Source organism: Hylobates moloch, unplaced genomic scaffold, assembly GCF_009828535.3.
Source record: "Hylobates moloch isolate HMO894 unplaced genomic scaffold, HMol_V3 SCAFFOLD_2, whole genome shotgun sequence".
Lineage (NCBI taxonomy): Eukaryota > Metazoa > Chordata > Mammalia > Primates > Hylobatidae > Hylobates > Hylobates moloch.
The window spans coordinates 35,233,312-35,256,877 of NW_026652277.1; the positions used below are offsets into that span (position 1 = coordinate 35,233,312).

Here is a 23,566-nt window from a genome sequence, read left to right on the forward strand (position 1 = left end):
TGTGGCCATCTTAGAAATACAACCTTCCAAAATATATAGTACAATACATTAGTATAGATATTTGAACTTCTAACCTCATTGGGTGTTATAATGATATAGTCTCATAAGTTATTCAATTTAGTATCCTATACATTGCAAGAATCTCTTCTTCTGATGGAAATATAATAAAATATAAAATCTGCCAACCCCCAAATTTCTCCTCACAAATATAGAAAAAAAAAAAAAACGTTTTTACCATTGAATGAGCATTCAACTGACTGCAATTCACATTCTAGGCAATCCCTTAAGAGATGGCAGAGAATAAAGGAATCTAATTATTTTCTATAGTCAAGCTGATGCAATCCATTACATACATGTTGGATTGTATGTTTAAATGTTTCCATTCAAAGAAAAAATTAAACTTGCATGTTTTCAACAAATAGGAAGTTACATCTTGGAGTCAAATATCTAGGCTTAAACTTCTGAGGAGTCAGGGAGAAAGAGTGCCCCCCTCCTTGATGTTTATATTTCAAAAAAGATGTTTTCAGAGGTCCCCATGAAAGACATTCCTGGGATCAAAACTGGCAAGAGGCTCATTGAATTTTAGAAAGATTTGCATATATCTCAAAGAGATAGAAAAAAACATTTACAATTTCCGGTGTTCTAATAGAAGACAAGTAGTTCTTCGACGGGTGGGAAAGGAGTTCTCTTCCCTTTGGCACCAGGGAAAATTTTTAATGTAAATATTTTTTAGATTTGTATCTACCCTATATTCAGCACCATTCTTACCAGATGACCATCTAGGTGTGCACTGAGTGCTTTAAAGAGAAAATTGCTATAGCATTGTAAATCGTACTTTATTGGCTACTAGTCATCATGAAAGTATTCTTTACATGTAATGATAAAGTTGGTACAAATTTTACCCATTTATCCTAGGGCACTATTTATTCTCTTCACTATCCCCTTGCCTTTTAATTGCTTGCTTTCATTATCATTGTCCCATTGAGTTCATCTTCATCATTGCCACTCAAGAGTTCTTTGCAAATCTGATGATGTTACTTTTCTTCTCAAATTGTCCATTAGGTTTTCTGTGCTTTCAGAATAAATTTCACACTTGTTTTCACATTATACAGAGAGTATTGTAAGCTTTCTTTTGCCTACCTATCTGACTTGCTTCCTTACACTTGCACCACTCTTTAGCTATAAGTTAAAATCTTTAGTTAAGGGTATCATGCCTTCTTAAGTCTCTGTGCCTTTGCATGTACTCTTGCTTTCATGCTAAGTATCCTCCTATCCTTTCTTCATATAAACTATTATAATGCCTGTTTATTATTCAAAGATTCAGCTGATGCTTTATGTCCTGTGAGAGGCCATTTCTTTCTATGTATAGCTTCTGCCCAGTGACCCTTTTTGATACTCTCTGCTATGTCTTCTGCATTTCTGTAACTCTGGCACCAACTACAGAGCATTTGGTGCCCAAATTTTACCAAATAAATGTTTGATAACTTTAAAAAGGAATAAGTTCTTTGAGGTAGGTAATCTAATGCTGTTGGGGGGATGAAGTAAGAAGAAGCTGGAAATTTATTTAACATCTTTTGGATTTTAAAGAGGAAAATTAAGAAGCTGAGGGCAAGTTGTTTTCTCCTTGGGTAAAGAAGCCCAAGATTGCCAATATGTGGGCTTTCTGTGGCGTAACTTTCTTTTAAAGTTATCCATATCAGGGAGTATGGGTTTGGAGTAACTTTAAACGAAAATTTTCTGCCAGAATTTGAAATGGTGGACTTAGGTCTCAGCCAAGATGAGATTAACACCTCACCAGAGTTAGAATATGTTAAGAAAGACAATAATCCTAAGTATAAAAATTAGGAAAAAAAAATCCAAAAAATTGCAAGTTAGTGAATCAGAAAGAGAATAAAATAATGCATTTGCTGAGTAAACTGAGGTCATATTAACTAAATTCTTTATGCTGTAAATGGGTTTAGCTACATATTTACTTGCCTTTTAATAGGTTTAATTGTGTGCTTTTTGCCAATGATTGGTGTTTAGGAAATGGGAACTTCAACATCAGAAAAGAGAAAGGATATGGAAAGTCCTAAATCTAAGCTCTTTGAAGGAGAGATGTTTAGAGGTGTTAAAGGTTAGGAACACAGAAAAGGGGCAGTGGAAATTGGCATGTTAGTTTTCATATTTCATGCTGCATATGTTGCCTATTTGGTACCAACCTATACGTGCAGACAGTACTTTAACTGTGAACTGTTTTGTGTTGTTACTTCAATTATAACAGTGAAACCAGGAGATACATGGAAGTGAGTACTCCTTCACTGAGTTTTTAAAAACAGTTATCCTAGAGTCTCTATAATGTAACCAATTACTTAGTGGGAATGTACAGATAGAGGCTGAGAATGGCTATCATTTTTTGGAGGGATGATGGAAGAGAATCTAATAAAGTGGCAAACAGAGTAGTAGAATATAAGTAATGGCCTGGAAATTAGGAAGAGAGAGAGGGAATAATTAATATTGCCAATGGCTGAAGAGAGGTTAAGTAGAAAGAAGACTGTAAGAACTCATTGGCTTTGCCAAGTAGGGAACTATTGGTGGTCTTAGCAAGAACAGGTTATGTAGAATGATGAGGGTGGAAAATGTGGAAATCAGCCTGTCATAAATTAGAATAAATGGGTGCAGGAGTGGGAATATCAATATCAACACTATCATATTTATGTATCTATAACCAATGTGTAATATTGGATTGTATTTTTTAAAAATTTACAAATTATATTTCTAGATAATACTATACTAGCTGCCATTGAAATCTATTCTTTTCTTCTTGAGCCAACACAGAGGTGGGAAAATAAATCTTCCCTGGATTTCTTGGTGTTGCTATGAGGTCTTGACCATCTAAAAGACAGACATTGATACACTATGAAGATAATGTTTGCTTTATTTCCCCCAGAAAAAAAAAAAGAAGTTCTCTTCATATAGTATGGATACTAGATCTGCAATCTTTTGTCTCCTTAATTGTAGTCAGTTGATCCCATCTAGAGATTAAGATTTCTCCTAATTTACCCAGAGCCAAACACTTACATTTCAGGGTAGGGACCTTCACCCTCCTCAGGAGACCTTTGAAGGAAATAAGAGAATTATTTCCCTGTATGTTTACATTTCAAATGAAGAGAAAACCCCGAGTGGTAAACTTAGAGATGCTAGTGTTATTTTCCATCTAGAAGCATATTTACATTCAAAGTATAAGAACTCAAAATTCTTTCCCTTTTCTTCCCAAGGTGAATATGCTTACATTAGGAATAAAAGGTTGTCCTCCCTTCATTTAAGAGGGAAGGAGAGACAACTGTCCCTCTACTATATAAGCCCCTAGATCCATATTTTCAGAGTCTCTCTTCCACAGTACAATCTTGGCATATGTGTGGAACTATCTCTTTGACTATATGTAACCTCTCATCTGGTCACCTAGGTGGTACTAGCCTTGGGGAACCAGTGCTACAGTGTTACTCTGGCTGCTGTAATTGTAAGAAAATAAACCTCTGATTTCTGACCCAGATGCCTGATATTTCTACTAGTATCGATTTATCTGTCTCTCTGTCTATCTAATACATCTGTATTAGCCTGTTTTCACAATGCCAATAACGACATGCCTGAGACTGGGCAATTTATAAAAGAAAGAGGTCTAATGTACTTACAGTTCCAAATGGGTGTGGAGGCCTCACAATCATGCTGGAAGGCAAGGAGGTGCAAGTCACATTTTACATGGATGACCCCAGGCAAAGAGAGAGAGCTCGTGCAGGGAAATTCTTGTTTTTAAAACCATCAGATCTCATGAGACTTATTCACTATCATGAGAACAGCATGGGAAAGACCCACCCCCATGATTCAATTACCTCCCACTGGGTTCTTCCCATGAACTGTGGGAATTGTGGGAGTTACAATTCAAGATGAGATTTGGGTGGGGACACAGGCAAACCATATCACCATCTATCTGTCTATCTATTTGTCAATATATAAATGTGAAAGTAGGGTAACATCTCAGACCCATCACTGTTTCTGACTTACCATCAGCTAGACAATGTAATCCTGACCATCATATAGTTACTGTAGATGAACAACTGAATTCTAGTTATTGCAATGTGAGTGGAAATGATGTCTGTCACTTCCAGGCCTGATTCTTAAACATTATTTGTTTTGTCCTCTATGTATTTTCTCTTTCTGTTTAACTGGGATTGCCAGAGATCTTGGAAGCCAGTTTTTGAAAATGGCTGATTTGCTATGAGTCTGGATTTCTGAAAGACTGCCCACTTACCCACTCCTCTCACCTACTTTACCTTGCTGGCCAGAAACATTGATTCTTCACTACTATTTGAGTGAGACATAAATTTCTATTTTGTCTATTTGTTAGAGCAGTTAAGAACAATACTATATTTACACATAATAGAGTGGGTAAGAGTTTATTTTAGGGACAGATTGCATGTAAATAAATTACTGTTTGATCTTCAGCAAAATACTTAATCTTTCTGTTCCTCATTTTTCTCATCTGTAAACTGGGATAACTCTTAGGACTTTTCTTGAGATTAAATTAATATATTTAAAGTGCTTAGAACAATGTCTAGCACATAGACAATAGCCTGAAGTACTTCGTTATTGTTATTATACATTCATTACTTGATTTTTCTCTTAAGGTATGTTTTCAAGAATAATCTCTGTAGATAAATGTAGATTTGGTTCATTTATCTTGATGATTAGATTATATTCCATTATATTAAGGCCCATACTTAGTTATTTCTTGAATACAAACTATAAGAACATAAGTGTGAAGAACATGTAACAACTTCAGAATTGTAGTTATTTCTGTGGAAAAAGAAAAGAGGGGAGGGGATGGAATTGTATATCTTTTTCTAAATGGCAATTTTGATAATTATAGGTGATAAATACATAGGTTTATTTTATATTACACCTGTATTTTCTCTAATTTTGAAATATTATATAATTAAAATAAATTGCAAATTACTTCTTATGACCTTTTACTAATAAACAATAAATTTTCCTATAAATTGGTGCATTTTACTCGTTTATAGCTTTTTTAAGTCATTTATAAGATTTGTGTTTTTATGTACCATTAATGGAATAGTGCAGTTTTGAATGTAGCCCAAAGTATTCAATTCTTAAACACGGATGGTATAAACATGACATAGTAAACTTAATCCAACTATTAGTATTGCTATAATTTATTGAATCTAATATACCATCAAGTGTAAAAAGCCTCATTTTACATGGCATTCAGAAAGAAAAATACTCTGATTTTAAGAAACCATGAAGTGTAACATGCATTCTAATTTTAGAGATGTTAAGAAGTTAAAAAAAATGGTGTGTTGGAAATAATACAATATATTTTTTCTAATAGCAGTTTTCATTTCTTCAATAGACATAAATATCATCAAAGAATTTAGTTTGTTTCTTAGCTTTATTGAAGTATGTTTTATATAAAATTTTTAAAACTAAATTTAAAGGTTCAATTTGATTGAATTTTGATAGTTATATTGTGTAATAGATAATTTTCATCACCTCTTATTACTATAGGTTTCCTTTCTGTGACCCCTTACCTGTAACAGCCACTTCTGGTTTCTATAGTTATATTTTTCCTTTTCTAGAAGTTCATTAAAATGAAATAATACCATATGTAGTCTTCCTGGTCTGGGTTTTTTTTTTTTCATAGGTTATTGGAGTATAGACAGGTGGTATTTGGTTATATGAGTTAAGTATACACTGCACCCTATTTGTAGTCTTTTATCCCTCCCCCAATTCCCACCCTTCCTCCCAAGTCCCCAAAGTCCATTGTATCATTCTTATGCCTTTGCATCCTCATAGCTTAGCTCCCACATGTCAGTGAGAACATATAGTGTTTGGTTTTCCATTCCTGAATTGCTTCACTTAGAATAATAGTCTCCAATCTCATCCAGGTCACAGAAAATGTGTTAATTCATTCTTTTTTATGGCTGAGTAGTATTCCATTGTGTGTGTGCGCGCGCGTGTGTGTGTGTGTGTGTGTGTATCCCACAGTTTCTTTATCCACTCGTTGATTGTTGGGCATTTGGGTTGGTTCCATGATTTTGCAATTGTGAATTGTGCTGATATAAACATGCATGTGCACGTATCTTTTTCATATAATGACTTCTTTTCTTCAGGGTAGATACTCAGTCATAGGATTGCTGGATCAAATGGTAGTTCTACTTTTAGTTCTTTAAGGAATCTCCACACTGTTTTCCATAGTGGCTGTACTAATTTACATTCCCACCAGCAGTGTAGAAGTGTTCTCTGTTCACTGCATCCATGCCAACATTTACTGTTTTTTGATTTTTTGATTATGGTCATTCTTGCAGGAGTAGGTGGTATTGCACTGTGGTTTTGATATGCATTTCCCTGATCATTAGCGATGTTGAACATTTTTTCATGTTTGTTGGTCATTTGTATATCTTGTTTTGGGTATTGTCTATTCATGTTCTTAGCCCACTTTTTGATGGGATTTTTTTTTCTTGCTGATTTGTTTGAGTTAATTGTAGACTCTGGGTATTAGTCCTTTGTCAGATGTATAGATTGTGACAATTTTCTCTCACTCTATGGGTTGTCTGTTTACTCTGGTGACTGTTCCTTTTGCCATGCAAAAGCTCTTTAGTTTAATTAAGTCCCAGTTATTTATTCTTTTTTTATTGCATTTGCTTTTGGGTTCTTGGTCATAAAATCCTTGCCTAAGCCAATGTGTATTATCTTCTAGAATTTTTTGTTTTAGGTCTCAAATGTAAGTCCTTAATCAATCTTGAGTTGATTTTTGTGTAAGGTTAGAGATGAGGATCCATTTTCATTCTCCTACATATGGCTGGGCAATTATCCCAGCACTATTTGTTGAAAAGGGTGTCTTTTCACTAGTTTTTGTTTGCTTTGTTGAAGACAAGTTGGCTATAAGTATTTGGGTTTATTTCTGGGATCTCTATTCTGTTCCATTGGTCTATGTGCCCATTTCTATACCAGTACCATGCTGTTTTGGTGACTATGGCCTTAAAGTATAGTTTGAAATCAGGTAGTGTGATGCCTCCAGGTTTGTTCTGTTTGCTTAGTCTTGCTTTGGTTATGCAGGCTCCATATGAATTTTAGTTTTTTTTTTTATAATTCTGTGAAGAATGATGGTGGTATTTTGATGGGGATTGCATTGAATTTGTAGATTGCTTTTGTCAGTATGGTCATTTTCGCAATATTGATTCTATCCATCCATGAGCATGGGATATGTTTCCATTTGTTTGGGTTGTTTATGATTTCCTTCATCAGTGTTCTGCAGTTTTCCTTGTAGAGGTCTTCTGCCTCCTTAGTGAAGTATATTCCTAAGTTTTTTGTTTTTTGTTTTTTGCAGCTATTGTAAAAGGGGTTTAGTTCATCATTTGATTCTGCACTTGGCCGCTGTTGGTGTATAGAAGAGCTACTGATTTGTGTACATTAATCTTGTATCCAGAAACGTTGTTGAATTCTTTTACGAGTTCTAGGAGCTTTCTGGAGGAGTCTTTAGAGTTTTTGAGGTAAACAATCATATCATCAGCAAACAGTGACAGTTTAACTTCCTCTTTGCTGATTTGGATGCCCATTATTTCTTTATCTTGTCTGATTGCTCTGGCTAGGACTTTCCAGTACTACATTGAAGTGGAGTGGTGAGAGTGGACATCCTTCTCTTGTTCCAGTTCTCAGAGGGAAGGCTTTTGACTTTTCCCCATTCAATATTATGTTGGCTATGGCTTTGTAAGAGACGGTTTTTATTAAATTGAGATATGTCCCTTGTATGCTGATTTTGCTGAGCGTTTTAATCAAGGGATGCTGGATTTTGTCAAATGCTTTTTCTGCATCTAGTGAAATGATCATGTGATTTTTGTTTCTAATTCTGTTTATGTGGTGTATCACATTTATTGACTTATGTATATGGTCATAATCCCTGCATCCCTGGTGTGAAACCCACTTGATCATGGTGGATTATCTTTTTGATGTGTTGTTGGATTTTGTTAGCTAGTATTTTGTGAAGGATTTTAGCATCTATGTTCATCAGGGATATTGGTCTGTAATTTTCTTTTTTTGTTATATCCTTTCCCAGTTGGTATTAAGGTGATGCTGGCCTCATAGAATGAATTAGGTAGGGTTCCCTCTTTCTCTATCTTGTGGAATAGTGTCAAAAGGATTGGTACCAATTCTTCTTTGGATGTCTAGTAGAATTCTGCTGTGAATTAATCTGGTCCTGGACTTTTTTTGTTGGTAATTTTTAAATTACCATTTCAATCCCACTGCTTGTTATTGGTGTGTTCAGAGTATCTAATTCTTCCTGATTTAAGCTAGGAGAATTGTATTTTTCCAGTAATTCATTTATCTTTTCTAGGTTTTCTATTTGATGTGCTTAAAAGTTTTCATAGTAGCCTTGAATGATCTTTTGTATTTCAGTGATGTCAGTTGTAATATCTCCTGTTTTATTTCTTAATGAGGTTATTTCGATTTTCTCTCTTCTTCATTAATCTTGCTAATGATCTTTCAATTTTATTTATCTTTTCAAAGAACCAGCTTTTTGCTTCATTTATATTTTGTATTTTTTTGTTTCAATTTAATTTATTTCTGCTCTGATTTTCATATTTCCTTTCTTCTGCTGGGTTTGCGTTTTCTTGTTCTTGTTTCTCTAGTTCTTTGATGTATGACCTTAAAATGTCTGTGCTCTTTCAGTCTTTTTAATGGAGGCATTTAGGGCTATGAACTTTCCTCCTAGCACCACCTTTGCTGTATCCCAGAGGTTTTGATAGATTGTGTCATTATTGTCATTCAGTTTGAAGAATGTTTTAATTTCCAACTTGATTTAGTTTTTGACCCAATGCTCATTCAGGAGCAGGTTATTTAATTGCCATGTATTTGCATGGTTTTGAAGGTTCCTTTTGGAGCTGATTTCCAGTTTTATTCCACTGTGGTCTGAGAGAGTGCTTGATATAATTTCAAATTTCTTAAATTTAATGAGGCTTGTTTTATGGCCTATCATATGATCTATCTTGGAGAAAGTTCCATGCGCTCTTGAATACAAATGTGTATTCTGCAGTTATTGGATGGAAAGTTCTGTATATATCTGTTAAGCCCATTTGTTTCATGGTATAGTTCAAATCCATTGTTTCTTTGTTGACTGTATGTCTTCATGACCTGTCTAGTGCTGTCAGTGGAATATTGAAGTCTCCCACTATTATTGTGTTGCTGTCTATCTCATTTCTTAGGTCTAGTAGTAATTGTTTTATAAATTTGGGAGCTCCAGTGTTATGTGCATATATGTTTAGGATTATATTTTCCTGTTAGACAAGGCCTTTTTACCATTATATAATGTCCCTCTTTGTTCTTCTTAACTGCTGTTGCCTTAAAGTTTGTTTTGTCTTACATAAGAATAGCTACCCCTGCTGGCTTTTTAGTGTCCATTTGCAGGAAATGTCTTTTTCTATCCCTTTACTTTAAGTTTATGTGAGTTCTTATGTGTTAGGTGAGTCTCCTGAAGGCAGCAGATAGTTGGTTGGTGAGTTCTTATCCATTCTGCAGTTCTGTATCTTTTAAGTGGAGCATTTATGCCATGTGTATTCAATGTTAGTATTGAGATGTGAGGTACCATTCCATTCATCATGGTATTTGTTGCCTGTGTACCTTGGTTTTTGGTTTCTGTTTTTGCTTTTCAAATTGTATTTTTGTTTTATAAGTCCTGTCTGATTTATGCTTTAAAGAGGTCCTGTTTTGATGTGTTTCCAGAATTTGTTTCAAGATGTAGAGCTCCTTTTAGCAGTTCTTGTAGTGATGGCTTGGTGGTGGCAAATTTCTCAGCATTTGTTTGTCTGAAAAAGACTGTATCTTTTCTTCATATATGATGCTTAGTTTTGCTGGATACAAAATTCTTGGCTAATAATTGTTTTGTTTGAGGAGGCTGAAGATAGGACCCCAATCCCTTCTAGCTTGTAGGGTTTCTGCTGATAAATCTGCTGTTAATCTGATAGGTTTTCTTTCATAGATTACCTGGTGTTTCTGTCTCATAGCTCTTAAGATACTTTCCTTTATCTTAACTTTAGATAACCTGATGACAGTGTACCTAGGTAATGATCTTTTTGCAATGAATTCCCCAGAAGTTCTTTGTACTTCTTGTATTTTGTTATCTAGGTCTCTAGCAAGGCCAGGGAAGTTTTCTTTGATTATTCCCCCAAATATGTTTGCCAAACTTTTAGATTTCTCTCCTTCCTCTGGAAAACCAATTATTCTTAGTTTGGTTGTTTAACATATCCCAGACTTCTAGGAGGCTTTGTACATATTTTCTTATTCTTTTTTCTTTGTCTATATTGGATTGGTTTAATTAGAAGACTTTGTCTTTGAGCTCTGAATTTCTTTATTCTACTCATTCAATTTTATTGCTTAGACATCCCAGAGCATTTTGCATTTCTGTAAGTGTGTCCAATATTTCCTGAAGTTTTTGTTTTTTCTTTATGCTATTTCTTTGAATATTTCTCCCTTCACTTTTTATATCATTTTTTGCTGTTAATTAAAGAAAACTAGAGACCAATATCTTTTTAAACATAGATCCAAACCTTTTTTTTTCAAAAACTGTTTAAATCATATTCAATAACATACAAAAGAATAATACATTATGACTAAATGGGATTTGTCCAAGAATGCAAGAATTTTTAACATTTGAAAAATCACTCAGTGTAATTTATAACATAGTCGTGGGTTAAAAAAGAAAAAAAATATGATTATCTTAAAATATACCAAAAGAACTGACAAGTTTAAATACATTTATGATAAAAATTGGCAGCCAACTAGAAATAGACTCATTTTCAAGCTGATAAATGATTTATATGAAAAGATTACAGACCAATGTATTTATTGATGAAAGACTGAGTGTTTTTGCCCTCAAATGAGAAGCAAGACAAGGGTGACTGTGTTCACATCTATTCAACATGGCACTGGAGTTCCTAGCCACTTTAATATGGCAAGAAAAATATAAGCATACTGGTTGGAAAAGAAGTAGTAAAACTGTCTTTTTTTCACAGACAAAAATAAAAGTCTATGTGGAAAAATAAAACAAGCTTACAAAGAAGACACTAGAATTAATAAGTGAATTTTTCAATGTCACAGTTATAAGGTCAATGTTCAAAAATTAATTGTGTTTCTAAATACTCATCAAGAAATGTTGAAATTTGAATTTGAAATTGTGCCACTGATAATAGCATCAGAATGTATAAAAAACTTAGGGATACATTTAACAAAACATGATGTTAGACCTGTATGCTGCAAAATACAAAACATTGGTGAGAAAATCTTTAACATTCTTAATAAATCTTTATACTTTATTAATAGATTAGACGATGCAATGTGAATTCTCTCCAAATTGGTCTACAGATGAAACACAATAGAAAGACCAGCAAGCTTCTTTTTCAGAAATTGCCAAGCTGATTCTAAAATTTGTGTGGAAATACAAATTACTCAAAATAGCCAAGACAATTGTGAATGAAATTCCAAAGATTTAGGACTTAATTTCAAGATTACACACTATAATTACAGATATCAAAATAGTTTGGATATTATATAAGATAGACATGTAGATAAGGGAAGCAGAATTCAGAGTTCAAAAATTGACTTTTGTAGATGGGCTGTTAATTTTTTACATAGATGCTAAAGTTATTCAATAGAAAATGGGAAATATTTTCAACAAATATTGCTATAATAACTTTATATTGGTATGCCAAAACATGTGTTTTTTCTCTATGTCATGTCATGTAAAACAATTAAACTTGAAATAGCTCTGAGATATAAATGTAAGTACTAAAACTATAAACTTACTGAAAATGAAATCCTAGTAGGAAATCTTTGTGTCCTTAGGCAAAGCCAAAATTTTGAACCACACAATAAAAAGTTGATAATTTTGACCACATTGAATTTTTAAAAATTCTCTTCAAAAGAAATCTTAGAGAAAATAATAAAACAAGCCTTATCCTGGGAAAAAAAGTTTTAAAAACATACAGCTTATTCAGGATTGTAACCAGAGTATGTTAAAAATACCTATAGCTCAATAATAAGAAGGCAAAAACTAATTAAAGTAAACAAAATATTTGAATAGGCATTTCACAGAAGGCCATAAACAACAAATAGGTATATAGAAAGGTATTTAACATTATTAGTCACAGGGAAATGCAAAATTAAAACCACATTACACACCTACTACAACAGCTAAAATTAAAAAGAAAATATTCAGTGTTAATGATTAAATGTAGCAACTGATACTCTCATACATTTCTAATGGGAATTATAATGTTTTTATAATTAAAGAAAACTAGAGACCAATATCTTTTATATAATGTTTTTATCTGGTTTTGGTATTGAGGTATTACAGGCCTCTTAAAATGAGATAAGGTCTGTCTCCTTCACTTTTCTAAAGAGTTTCAGTAGAATTGGCATTATTTTCTATTACACGTCTGATAAAATTCATCACTGAAGCAATCTGTGCCTCCCATTTCATTTTTTGTTTTCTTTTTTTAAATGGGTAAATGGGAAAGACTTTTAAATGATATTCAATTTCTTTAGTAAACTGGGCTATTCATGTTAACTCAGTCATACTGAGTGAACATTGGTGGTTTGTATCTTTCATGGAATTTGTCTATCATATATTGTCAAAGGTATTAACTTTGCATAATTTTCCCTTATTTGTGTAATATCTATAGATCTGTATTGAGGTTCCCTTGCTTTATATGATTTTTGTCTTTCCTATATTTTTGATCAGTTTGAAGTTTGTCAATTATACTGATCTTTTCAAATAACCAGTTTCATTTAACTTGCTAAGTATATTTTATTACAAGTGTGCAAAATAGGTTTTCCAGCTCTATGCTTATTTGCGCAGCTTCCTGGATCTACAGAATTACAGTTTCAGCAAATATGGAAACAAATTATCCATTACTACTACAAGAGAATAAGCTGATTCAATTGTAGGAATCACTTTGTTTCCCTTTTCTTGAGTATCATAGTCTTGTGCCTTCTGTTGTTCAATAGCTGAAGACAATAGTTTCATATATTTTGCCTAGTTTTCTTGGAGTTGAATAAAAGAGAGTAAATTTGGTCTTTGTTATTCTGTCTTGATCTATAGTGGAAACCTTGTTCTATTTACATTAGTCACAGATATCCAATTCTAAAATCTTCCTGAAGACTCTAATATCTTGTTAGTGTAAAATCTGTGGAATGTCTTAAGGACTCCATTTGAGAAATCTAGATGCTAATCAATTCTATTGCAATTTCTATTGTGCAATCCAGTATTTAATATAGAATGTCAGAGTCTAAAGAACATTTATAGTCCACTAAATTATTTATCTTTATGTAGTATTCTTTGAAGACTATTTTAATCAGGGATTTTGGATAGATTTTGAAAGCTTCTTATCTTTTATGCAGAAGAGTTTGTACTTTATACCATTTATAGTCTGGTGCATTTTGGTGAGAATAAGGTTGTCATGCTAAGTGTAATCTGAAGGATATTCAGAATAATCTTTCTCCCTTAACCTTAGAGTTGATAAAAATCAAATATGTGTATACATATATAGACACACACACATATATATGATCAGTGATTTGGCAAATTAGCAATCTCCTCATTTATTGTAAGTATTTTGATTCCTGTTTGAGTAATCATTATCTATGCCTAAGTGTGTGTGTGTGTGTGTGTGTGTATACACATGCATAAACACACACATATTCTGCTATATATATCCTTCTAATAGTTTCAAATTTTTTATTTTTATATTTAAATATTTAATCAATGTAATATTTGTTTGAGTGTGTTTGTATGCTGTTGTTGTAGGGATCCAATTATTATTAATGTGGATGAACAATTATCTTTGCATCCATCATCCAATTACTCATATTGCCTGGTCTTTCACATATAAAGTCCACATACACACACACACACACACACACACACAGACACACACACACGTATTTGGCTTGGTTTCTAGGGTTCATTTTGTGTTTATCATTGGGATACTTGTAAATCAATTTAACAAATTAGTAATGTATGATAAGTCTAGTGATACAGTTAACAAGCCCTTCCTCATGTTTTTTAGTCATTTTGAATTATTAGGCAATTGTGATAGCATAATGAAATTAAAATTTTAGCAAAAGAGAAAACCTAACAAACTTATCATAGAGTTAATTTCATTAAAACTAAACTATAACCAAATGAGTACAAAAATAATTTAAAAAATAGCATTTAAAAAACAATCTACATAATTTAGAGACTATGTTGAAATAATTTAAGATTCAGGACAAAATGGTAGACAAGATAAAAACAAATACTGCCCTACTAATTGGCAGTCATCAAGGTTATCATAAGAAAATTACAGTGATCCTCTATTATTAATTTTTCCTGTTCATATTTCAAGTTGCTGTCCTTTTAATCTATCAGAAATAAAATGATCAGGTCACTGTAAAAAGTAAAAAGTCTTAATTTACTCCTAAGCCCTCCATTTTTCTGATTCCAATGTGCTTTTTAAACATGACTTTCTATTAGTTCGTTTTATATTTATAATTTTAGCTTAATAAAAGTACTTGTGATTCTCCATGCTACTTGACTCAGTATTTCTGCTTTATTTACTTTGTGTATTCTGTTTACTCTGCTTTGTGTATCACTTACCTATCATTCCCCATATCAATCTATGTTTCAAAACCCAGTTTAAATGTTAGCTTGCCTGTCACTCCATGCAGAAATACCAGCAACCTCATTTGAATCTGTTTAACGTTTTCATCCTTTATATCATAAATGTGTTAGTTTCTACCTTGTATTATTACTTATGCGATAGCTTAATCTCTTTAATTAGACTTCCTGTTCTTCACAAGCCTTACCTGAGCATGATGCATTTTTATTTAGTTATCATGCTAGTTTTTATCATATAGTAGGTGATTTACAAATATGTGTTGAATTAATGTAAACTAGGGATAAGATTTGTCAAAGGATATAGAGAAGCAATAGTAGATAATGACAAAAACAAGGGAATGAGGAGGTTTTAATCATTTAAAAAGCGAGGCCAGGCACGGTTCCTCACGTCTGTAATCCCAGCACTTTGGGAGGCCAAGGCAGGCGGATCACAAGGTCAGGAGATTGAGACCATCCTGGCTAACATGGTGAAACCCCATGTCTACTAAAAATACAAAAAAAAAAAAAAAAATTAGCCAGGGGTGGTGGTGGGTGCCTGTAGTCCCAGCTACTTGGGAGGCTGAGGCAGGAGAATGGCGTGAACCTGGGAGGCGGAGCTTGGAGTGAGCCAAGATCGCGCCACTGCACTCCCACCTGGGCGACAGAGCAAGAGTCAGTCTCAAAAAAAAAAAAAAAAAAAAAAAAGAAGGCAAACTATCATAAAGAACACCTGATGACCTGATGATTGAGGATAGATTAAAATGACATAAAATTTTTCTTTGCATACTTTTCTAGGAGGATAAGGACAAATAAATCCCTAGAACTAATGGCATCCACTCAGGTGATTAGGAGTTCAGAGATGAAAATTGGAAACTGTTATACAAAATGATAAATTGTCATTATAAATGACCCCTGTGTCAGAGAACAAATGTGACTGGTATAAATTAATAGAAATAATGACAGTTACTATATAAGCTACTGTAAAATAAAATAGTAACACCAAAAAAATAGTTAATATTTACTGAGGGGTTACATACCAATATGTGCATGCATGTGCACACACGTATACACACACACTCAGAGGACTCTAACAGAGTAACTGTTCACAACCCAGTGACAGGACCTTGAAATTGTTATAGGTTGGTCTACTCCATGCTGGTGATTCCCAAATACTATCTCCAATCTGGCTGTGGTTTTGTCCCCAAACTCCGAAATTAATTATCCAGCTGTCTGTTTGATATATCCATTTGAAGATGTCATTTGGAAAAGTGTCAGGTGTCTACTCATGATCAGTAAATATTTACTGATTCAGAAAAAGAATAATATTTGCAACCACTTAGAGTTTATTGTTGGGATGAAAGAAAATATTCCAATGTTAACTAATTGCAATAGTAACTTAAATGATAATAACAATGTAATTATTTTAAAGGATGCTGCAAAACTGCTTCCAAAATTCAGGGATGTGTCCTAATAATAAGCTCAACTAAAATATAATTTGATAGCACATTAAAACAATTTAAAGACTATATGGAAAATGTTCAGAGCAAGCATAATATTAAATGTTAAAACACTAATCTTATTTCCATTAAAATCTGGATGGAGACAGTGATATCCTCTAGAATCACTATCATTCAATTTTGTTTTAGAGATTCTAAACAATGCAATATGGAAAAATAATCAAATAGGCAGAAAAAATGTGAAAATGTGAGATATGAATAACGTGTATATGGCAAAAAGAAAAAGAAACGGTATTAAAACTATTAGCATTAGTAGGAGAATATTGCAAAGTCAGTTGAACAAGCTATATATAGAAAAATTTTTTAAAGTTAAAATAACAAATTAGGAAATTTTGATTATGAAAATATAACTAGGCATTATAATGTCCCAAATAAAACTAGATATATTAGGAAATAAATTTACTAAGTTACTGGATACATATGAAGAAAACGATAGAAGTTTGTTTTAGGGTACCAAATAAAACCTGCACATATATGGAAAACATGCCACAATGCTGTATAGGAAAACTGAATATTATTCAAATATTTACCATATTATAAATTAAATACAATATATTAATTCATACATTCATTGATTTAACAAATTTATTAAATGCCCACATGTCTTTGGCACTAGGTATACAGGCATGAGAGAGATGGACAATATTTCTTCCTCCAAGAGCTTACATTCTAATGGTACAGAGAAAAAATAAACATATAAGCAAGTTAACATTTTTTTTAGGCAGTAGTAAGTGGCGTAAAGAAAAAAGAAACCAAAATCACACAGGAATGAGCCTGATGGTGGTGGCTGGCTGGCCTTTTAGATAAGCGGCCAGGGAAAAGTCTCTGTGAAGAGGACCTTTCGGGAGAGGCATCTAAGCAGTCAGGGGTCATTCCAGGCAACGGTCTGAAGAAAAAGCCTCTGTTCAACAAGATCAACAAGTGCAAAGCTCTAAGGTCAAAGTATTCATGGTATGTTAGGGGAGAGCAGAGCAATTAACAGTGAAGCAGTGTGAACAAGGGGGATAGTATGACAGAAGATGAATTTTATGGAATAATGAAAAGAAAACCCATGTAGGACCTGTACACACATACCAACCATACATATGTGATATACAGTACACAATATTATATGGAATATAACATACATAGAATATGGTACATATATATTGTATACATATTTTACATATGTGCATATATTATATATATATTATATATAACATATACATACATGTTAGATTAAGTGAAAACTTTTTGATAAACATTGTATACAATATACATTGTAGTTAAAGAGTGAAGATTTCTAAGAAAAAGTCATAACACACCTAATGTACAAATATGCAATTCATTTGGAGGAAGGGTAAATGACCTATAAACATAAGAAATTCAAATTATTTGGCAAAGAAATATTAATCAAAACAATTATATACTGTTTTCAACAAAAGTTTGGCAAAATAAAGAATGAAAACATTCAGTGCTAAAGTATTTTTGGAAAAACTATTTGCCCCCAGCAAAATCTATGTTGTAGAAACTATCCCTAATAATTAAATTATATATCAGGATCTATTTTCAAAGATGTTTATTCAGTATTTTTATAAGCAACACCCTCTTATCCATAGGCAAGATTTGAATAAATTACAGTAGTATATTTTTAACAAAAATATGCTAATAGAGTGAATGAATAAATTAAGAAAATGAATTAATGCTATATGAATTAACTTGTAGAGAATCATATATATCACTAAACAAGCATGTTAAAGAATTATATATACATAATGCCATATATTTATATAAGTTAAATCTTTATGTGTATATTTGTTTTAGTAAGAGAAAAGTAGGGGTGAACCCACACAAAAAGTTATTTACTACCTGCTAGGTAAGAATTTTGTATTTGAGGAGAGTTAGTGGTTTATTGACTTTTAAAAATACAGCTCTGTGGGTTTTTTTTCTACTGGTTTCAGTGAACATTCTTTTTTATAATTTTATAAAAATTCAATAAAAGAAATTAAAAATAAAGTAATGACATTAATGTAGGTTTTTCTCTCTAAAAGTCATAAAGGATTCTGGCTAAACTCCCTCCTTCTCTGTAACCATCTTCCTTGTCCCTGATATCTACCAAGGGGTAGTATGGAAAATTTGCCTTACATGCAAGCAATAAGTGAGTATATTGTAGAAAAATTTAAAATCATGTTCAAAGCCACTAAAAGTCGGTTGGATTATTATCACCATGAGCTGGCAATTCTAAGTAAAACTAGTGATAAAATGACCATCCCACAGGAATGGTTACTATCCACCCCACAACCTCCACCATTATCACTTTTTCATGTTCTCATTTCAGCCATGACCATTGCTTTTAAGAATGAAATGGAAAATGCAACAAAGCCAACATTTTTAATGTCTTCTTGCCTTTTTTATTTAGTTAATACACTTTATTTTCTAGAGCAATGTTATGTTCACAGAAAAATTAAAAAAAATGTATGGAGAGTTCCCATAAACTCCAGTTCCCACAAACGGACAACCCTTCAATCAACATCCTAAACCATAGTATTACATTTGTTATAATCAATAAACGTACATTGAGACAACAACATTATCATCTAAAGTCCATAGTTTACATTAGGGTTCACTCTTAGTGTACGTTCCATGGATTTTGACAAATGTATAATGACATGTATCCACCATTGGTGTATAGAATAGTTTCAGTGATCAAAAAAAACCCTCTATTCTCCACCTCCTTCCTCCGTAACCTCTGGGACCAATTATCGGGGGAAATTCAGCCAGATATCAGGCAAAATTCACCCCCGATATTTCATCTAGTTTCTTTTCTATTTTCCCTAAGCATCAGCCGGTTTGAGAAATAAAGGGACAGAGTACAAAAGAGAGAAATTTTAAAGCTGGGCATCTGGGGGAGACATCACATGTCAGTAGGTTCCGTGATGCCCCCCAAGCCGTGAAACCAGCAGGTTTTTATTAGTGATTTTCAAAAGGAGAGGGAGTGTATGAATAGCGTGTGGGTCACAGAGATCATGTGCTTCACAAGGTAATAGAATATCACAAGGCAAATGGAGGCAGGGCAAGATCACAGGACCACAGGACCGGGGTGAAATTAAAATTGCTAATGAAGTTTCAGGCATGCATTGTCATTGATAACATCTTATCAGGAGACAGGGTTTGAGAGCAACTGGTCTGACCAAAATTTATTAGGCAGGAATTTTCTCGTCCTAATGGGAGCGCTATGGGAGACTGGGTCTGATTTCATCCCTACAGTTTCGAGCATAGAAGATGGCCACACCCAAGGGGGCCATTTTAGAGGCCTACCCTCAGGGGCGCATTCTCTTTCTCAGGGATGTTCCTTGCTGAGAAAAAGAATTCAGCAATATTTCTCCCATTTGCTTTTGAAAGAAGAGAAATATGGCTCTGTTCCACCCGGCTCACCAGCGGTCAGAGTTTAAGGTTATCTCACTGTTCCCTGAACATTGCTGTTATCCTGTTCTTTTTCAAGGTGCCCAGATTTCGTATTGTTCAAACACACATGCTCTACAATTTGTGCAGTTAACACAATCATCACAGGGTCCTGAGGTGACATACATCTTCCTCAGCTTATGAGATGACAGGATTAAGAGATTAAAGTAAAGACAGGCATAGGAAATCACAAGGGTATCGATTGGGGAAGTGATAAGTGTCCGTAAAATCTTCACATTTATGTTTAGAGATTGCAGTAAAGACAGGCATAAGAAATTATAAAAGTATTAATTTGGGGAACCAATAAATATCCATGAAATCTTTCACAATCCACGTTCTTCTGCCATGGCTTCAGCCGGTCCCTCCGTTCAGAGTCCCTGACTTCCCACAACAACCAATGATCCTTTTATTGTCTCCATAGTTTTATCTTTTCCAGAATGACATATAGGTTGAATCACATGTAGCCTTTGCGTTTGACTTCTTTCACTTAGTAACATGCGTTTAGGGCTCCTCCATGTCTTTTCATGGCTTGGTAGCTCATTTAATTTTCTTGCTGAATAGTATTCCATTATCTGGATATACCACAGTTAATAATTAGGTAATAAAATAATTAATAATTAGTTTATCTACTGAAAGACATCTTGGTTGCCTTCTATGAACAAAGCTGCTATAAACATCTGTGTGCAGGTTTTGTATGGACATACTTTCTTCCTGAGAGCAGGCCCTGCTAAGAACAGAATACTCTCACATGTTGCAAAATGGTTCCTTTTCCCTTTTCCCTGCTGAAAGCACTAGATGTTTCTCCAGTATTCACTGTGAGAACCAAGGCAAGCTCCTGGAGGTGAAACTAACCAAAGTTTGGGGATGCCCACTGACTGCGTCTCCCTGGAGTTTTTATCTCTTAAACTTGTCCACACTGAGCCTCCAGCAATTCATCAATTACAGTTCAGATTTTCCTACTGTAACACTGGTTCCCACAGAAACTTCAGAATGAATTTCTGCCCCACTAAGTTGTGGTTCTCTGTTTCTATTTATCCCTTCATTTTTCTGGGCAATGGTTTGTCTTGTAACTTCAGTTCTCTGAAGAAACTAAGAAGAGTTGTTGATTTTTTTATTTTTCTAGTTGTTGTTGTGATGGAGGAATGATTTATAAGCTTCTTACAAAGTACTATTCACACTCAATATACACATAAATGTCCTCAAATAAATCAGCCTTCATGTGATTTTGTGTGATGTATATTTAAAACTAATTTGTGAATTTGAAAGAAAGAAAAAATTTTATTTACCATTGGGATGTACCTGCTATATAAAAACTTGTTTTTGAGTCATACGAAACTGAAGGAATGGCATTACTCAGATAAATCTATAAACACTCAGAAAATGTTTTTTTCAAATTCCATTCATATTGTATTTATAATATTAATCCTTAACTGATATAAACCTTTTTTTGGAATATTAAGTTTTATTTTTCCCAACATTAAAACATTGTCTTAAAATGAATTTTAAACTAAGAAGTCAATAGGATGAACACACAATTGCAGCTGTTCTGGGAGAAAGTTGGGTGCTGATCTGTTTTCCCACTTCTATTTAGTTCCTCCCCTAAGATGGTCCCTGAGGCACCTTCTCAGAATATCTATGGATCTCCAGAGAAGTATTTCAGTATTTTGCTGCAGATAAAATGTATACCATGTACAAGAATCACTTCAATTACTTAAAGTATTCTAAGATTATTTGCAAAACATTGAAATATTAGCAATAGCATTATTATTCTAATAATATGAATATGACTATTTTTATTTTTTCAACTAGAGATTGTGGCCAGGAAACATTTACTCAGATAACTGACACAGTTTAAACTCTGTGATAATCAATATATTGTACATGACATAATAATATGTACCAATTCTGTAAAGATGCACATTTCACCATAAATCAAGTACAGTAGCTCCCCACCCCTTATCTGTGGTTTCAGTTTCTGCAGTTTTAGTTACTTACCCAAAGTAAACTGTAATCCAAATTTACTAAGTGGTAAATTCCAAAAATAAATAATTAGTAAGTTTTAAATCGCCATTCTGAGTAGTGTGATGAAATATCAGGCTGCCCTGCTCCATTCTGCCAGGATGTCAGTCATCCCTTTGTCCATTGTATCTAGCTGTATACACTATCTGCTCATTAGTCATTAATATTGACATCGACACTGTCTGCTCCTAATACCCAACCATCGATACTGTCATGGCTTGATGATCCAGGATCACCCAAAGCAGATGATCCTCAATCTGACATATCATCAGAAAGTCAATAGTAGCCTAATGCTACAGCACAATGCCTATGTCATTCACCTCCCCTCACCTCATCACAATGCCTATGTCATTCACCTCACCTCACCTCATCACAATGCCTATGTCATTCACCTCACTTCATCTCATCACAATGCCTATGTCAGTCATTCACCTCATCTCATCTCATCTCATTGCATTTTATCATCTCACATTATCACAAGAATTGTGAGTACAGTACAATCAGATATATTGAGAGAAAGACCACATTCATATAACTTTTATTACAGTATTTCATTATAATTGTTTTATTATTATTGTTGTTAATTTCTTATTGTGCCTAATTTATAAGTTAAACTTTATCATAAGAATGTGTATAAAAACAACAACATAGTATATACAGTGTTTGGTATCATCCATGATTTCAGACATGCACTAGGGGTCTTGAAACATATTCCCCACAGATGAAGGGGGACTACTATATATTAAAGTTTACATGTTGTATAATATATTTTGAAATGTAGTATAATATATTTTAGGAAAAATATATAACATGCCAAATTCTTCCTTGCAAAATAATTTTTCCCCCCACACTATAAAACACAGAAAATGTTTAGTGAAAATCTTTGAAAATGTAGTACAAACCAGAAAGGCAAATGTGCCTCCAGTCTCAGTCAGCTGTGTTTTAAAATCACCCAACTCTCATTAAGAGGATTCATCTATCATATTTCTCTAATCTCAATGCCTCTTTACTTTATTTTAATGTTAATTCTCTCTCTCCTGAGTGAGAAGGCTGGAATTAAAAATAAGAAAATAATTGTCCTGAATCTGACTTTCATTTTATTTTATAAGATGGAAATAAGCATAAACCATCTACAATCATAGCTCGTCATATGCAGTCGTTTCAATAGGATTCACTGTTACAGAAGGATATTTTTTACTCATGTAAATTTCTATTTCTTTATTTATACATAGCTCCTAGAAATAAGACATACTCAAATTAAAATCTCTTTAATTGTCTGTTCATTTGGTTACTGGTCCTTTATACTCTCTCCAGTCATTCTCTCACTATGTCCTGACCTGCACATAAAACACAACCTTTTTTTGGCACACATGCTCCCACTTGCCTTTTTGACTTCTTGACATGGAGATTTCTGCCTCTATGTTTTAGTTTCTGTGTCTGTGTCTTCCTGTGGCATTTCTTCAGCCTCCCTTTTTGGCTCTATGAGCTTGGTCTTTCTACTTGGTTTTGCTTGGGTCTCTGGTTTTTGTCTTCCTTGAGGTCTTGGGTCAGAAACAACTAATTTTATATCTCATGAATCTTAGATTCAAATGTGCAACTGCCACTCTCTTCCTTATCCTAGCATCCCTCAGACATACTCAGAATGTCCAGAACTGAACCTAGTATCTTCCTCTCTGATTCTGCTCTCTCACTGTACTTTCTCTGTTGGCAACATCCTACCAGTTATATTTGGTTCCTTCTTCTACATTACTACCATTAATAATGGGGCAACCCAATGTTTCTGTCAAGCCTATCCTCAGCATTTTCTTCCAGCTGTTACAGATTAGCTTGATCAATATTCCTTCATTTCTGGTTTTGGTTCATTTTATTCCAAAAAAAGTAGACAATGACTACAGTTATTTCA

At 33.6% G+C, this 23,566-nt stretch overlaps 1 protein-coding gene and 1 long non-coding RNA gene across 3 annotated transcripts in view; one reads left to right on the forward strand and one right to left on the reverse strand.

Moving 5' to 3' along the window:
• STPG2 (sperm tail PG-rich repeat containing 2) overlaps positions 1 to 23,566 on the forward strand; it is a 688,703-nt gene that overhangs the window by 636,310 nt on the left and 28,827 nt on the right. The window lies entirely within an intron of this gene.
• Positions 2,708 to 23,566, reverse strand: part of LOC116457414 (uncharacterized) — a 126,628-nt gene continuing 105,769 nt past the window's right edge. Inside the window, exons 5-6 of the long non-coding RNA XR_004245030.2 lie at positions 3,061 to 3,096; positions 2,708 to 2,874 (exon numbers count right to left, since the gene is read on the reverse strand). This is a non-coding gene — a long non-coding RNA (uncharacterized LOC116457414). The remainder of the gene's footprint in view (positions 2,875 to 3,060; positions 3,097 to 23,566) is intronic.